Genomic DNA, 3,707 nt, shown 5'->3' with positions numbered 1-3,707 from the left:
TATAAATTTGTTCACTCAAAAGAGTTGTGCCAATAGCTAGTACCATTATAAAATTTTGAATATGAGTTTACATGTATATGAAGCATGGCATCTACATTTAAGACTTTATTATAATTATGTTTCAAAAAAGGTTATTTTTTTTAAATAAATTGTGAATGCTATTTTTTTGGACATATTTATAAGATATGTTAAATATAAGCTTTTAATAAAAAATAACATCTTTATCCAACATCTCATGGTAATTCCATGTTACTATAGAATTAATAAAAATAATTATTCCGAATTAATGTTCTTAAAATTAGACTCATATGGATCCGTGCCGTATACTCTCGCGCAGATTATACGTATACAGAGCGAATCTAAGAAGTCTTATTTTATTAGATTGTGCTTTTGTTGTGTGTATTAATTCTATAATCTTTCTTTTCACAAAATATAAAAAAAATTCAAATAAACTCATAAGAATTTTCACACTGACAATTAACCCCGGTCAAGTTGCATTACTTAAGATCCACTCCCCAAAAACCTTCGAGATATCAGATAAGGAGTGCCTCTCGCTTACTTGGTCAGTTTCAGTGTCAGGATAACCTTGTTATGCAATTTTCTTGCTGGGCAGAGTATTGCTGTTTGCAGCTTATCTAGGTCAAAATTTGAATTCAACTGATGGACAAGAAGTGCGCGTCTCCTTGCTGTTCATATTTAATGTGTTTTCAAGCTATATACACAAGGATTAAGGCTGGAATATCAACTTCTGCTCAGTAAGTATTATTTCCTTTTCATGAATTTAAGAAATTAAGTTTTTTAGTATCTGTTCATCATTTAACTCTTGTTTTATAAGTACATGTATATTTGAAATCTGCGTGAAATGCACAACCTTGGTTCTTGTATTATGTGTTTTGTTGATATTCATTTGGTTATGAAATATAAGCTAGTATTCTCATATATTATACAATTTAACTAATTGTAGTTCGTCGTAAGGTTAAATCAACCAGTGGTGCAGGGAATTGATTGTACAGTCAGCCTTGATTGCATCGATCAGATTCTTCGCCCGTGAAAATTATACAAAGGAATGCAACATTTTGTAAGTACACTATGTATATGTATGTCTATAATATTTTTCTTTAGTAATTATTTATAAGCATACTCATACGAATTTTAACATGAAGTCAACTGTAATTCTTTTAATCATGTTAATTAAATCCAAGTACCGGAATATATTCCTTTCTCTGATTTTTTTTTTAATCATTCATGTATACTGTATAGGGGATTAATTTCACGGGTTGTAATTTTCACGTTTTTCTCTCATCTGACACGATCGCGGTTTCTTGAATTCGCGGAATTTGGTATGTAATAAAAGTTACTTCCCTTGTCTGCATTTAATCCATACCATAGCTACATGTGAACGACATTAATCAGCGTTATGTCTTTATTTCACGAACAACAGGGTAAGTTATTATAAAATATTTAGATTTCATAAATGATTAATTAACACAAGTGCAGTTATTGACAGTCCCTAAACGTTAAATGACTTTCCTATATGCTATTACGATGAGTGCATGTGCACCCGAGATCTTCCAACGCGGCGAAAAAACACTGGACGGAAATAAAACTTTTTATGTAGTTCTACGAAATAATATTCTTCCACACTTCCTCCGTCAGTAAGTTCGATATTTGAATGATTTTTTAAAACCAAAAATGTCGATAAAAACTACATGAACTAATATGCATGAGAATGCAGGTAACAAATACACGTGGTAACATTAGTTACGCACGGTTAATTGGCTATTAAAACAGCTTTTGAACAAACACAAATTATTATCTGCCGATTTGAATTAAAGTAAAGCGTGATAATTAAAATTAATTGAATGACAGTACTACTCGCAATTACTGAAATGACCATGGACTGCACGTACACCTATATAAATCTATCGTAGTCTATTCTCAAATTTCCAAATAAAACATATAGATTATTGAAAATTTATTCACTGTTTCTTGAATTCACGGATTTGTTAACACCGTGAATATAGCGAATATTAACAGCGCGAGTTATTTTCCCCCTATACAGTATTTATTTTTATCGTTTGAAATAACGTGTTACGTACATTTTATCGAACAAATACATGTAGCTTTAACATCTTTATTTCTTTTATCAATAGGCTTTTACTTTAGAAGGTGGATTCTCCTGTTCATTTCTTTCATTCGTGGGACTTAACTATATGCGTGATTAAAATCAATGGATCCGCCACTTTGTGGAACTTAGTATTGTAAGGCAGACGCGTACTTTGAAGGACCTGGATGTGATTACTGTGACCCACTTTTCACTAGGAATATAAATTTTGTCAAGCAGTAATTTTTGAGATTCAGTGATTGAATTTGAATTTGTCATGTTTGTGTTTGCATTAAAAATACATGTAAAATAAATTCTCTCACAATCATAATACTGGATTACAACTTATCTAAATATTACGCAACTTGAATACATTTTGTTATTAGCATTTGAAATGTATTTGTTTTTAAAGCAAAATGTTATATGAATTCAACGTGATTTCAACCAAATATCAACGTTTGCACAACCGAAAAATTTCAACCAAATCTCAACCTAATTTCAACCGATGTTCACTTTTGTTCAATGTTGATATTTGACGTTGAAACAACGTTGAAGCTTCAACGTTGCCTCAACTTTCATTTGCAACCAAAAATCAACCATAAATCAACCAAAAATTCAACCCATTTTCAACGTTTATTCAACGTTGAAAATTGACGTTGAAACAGCGTTATAAGTCAACGTTGACTCAACTTTCATATGCAACCAAAATTCAACGTTGATTCAACGTTGAAGTGCAACGTTGATTCAACGTTGAATCAACGTTGAAATGCCTGCTGGGATGGACCTCTTGTTATGTAAAACTTTGATTACCTATTGTGGCACCGCCCAACCCCTGGGGTCACGATTTGAACAATTTAGAATCTACACTACCCTAGGATGCTTCCACATAAGTGTCGACTTTCTTGGCCCAGTGGTTCTTGAGTAGAAAGTTTTTAATGACTCCACCCTATTTATATCTTTTCTCGATTTACTCCCCTTTTTAGGGGACCTGGCACTTCATTTTAACAATTTATATATTCCTTTACGCAAGTATTCTTTGTACCTAGTTTGGTTATAATTGGTACGTTGGTTCTTGAGAATAAGTTGAAAATGTGAAACGTTTACAGACGGACCGACAGACAGATGGACGACAGACAAAATTTGGAGAGAAAAGCTCACTTGAACCTTCAGTTCGAGTGGTTAATAAAAGTCAGGTTTTAGAAAAAGAATTAATGTCTGGGCTTTGGAATATACTGTTTGAAATGCATAGGGATAGTATTTTTTTTTTGAAAATCTTGACCCTATGTTTACTTCACCGTTCAGTATGCTCAGTGGGTACAAGGCTTGTTTATTTTAAAATGAAGTAAATTGATTTCTGTTATATCGAATGGAATTAAACTTCGTACCACAAGAAAAATATGTTTCGCCCATTTAAGACCCACACTACACCCAGGGGTCATGATATCAACAAACCTGAATCTTCACTAAGAGAGGATGCTTCCATATAAATAAAATCATTCTTGCCTTTGCTATTCTTGAGGAGAATTTTTAAAATTTCCCAATATATTTCTATGTAAAATTCTGATCTGCCAGTGTGGCCCCGCCGTCCCCTAGAGCTCATGAT

At 32.6% G+C, this 3,707-nt stretch overlaps 1 long non-coding RNA gene across 1 annotated transcript; it reads left to right on the top strand.

Moving 5' to 3' along the window:
* The first annotated feature begins 210 nt into the window (after positions 1-210).
* LOC134236682 (uncharacterized) lies at positions 211-2,356 on the top strand. Its single transcript, XR_009985663.1, has 3 exons — positions 211-755; positions 965-1,078; positions 2,154-2,356. It is a non-coding gene; the product is annotated as an uncharacterized LOC134236682 (long non-coding RNA).
* The last annotated feature ends 1,351 nt before the right edge of the window (positions 2,357-3,707 follow it).

This window comes from Saccostrea cucullata, unplaced genomic scaffold (assembly GCF_032062105.1).
Source record: "Saccostrea cucullata isolate Sc308-1 unplaced genomic scaffold, CSIRO_AGI_Scuc_v1 ctg4415, whole genome shotgun sequence".
In the NCBI taxonomy this organism is placed as follows: domain Eukaryota; kingdom Metazoa; phylum Mollusca; class Bivalvia; order Ostreida; family Ostreidae; genus Saccostrea; species Saccostrea cuccullata.
Note: the sequence above shows the minus strand (reverse complement) of the source record. Positions and strands in the feature narration are given on the sequence as shown.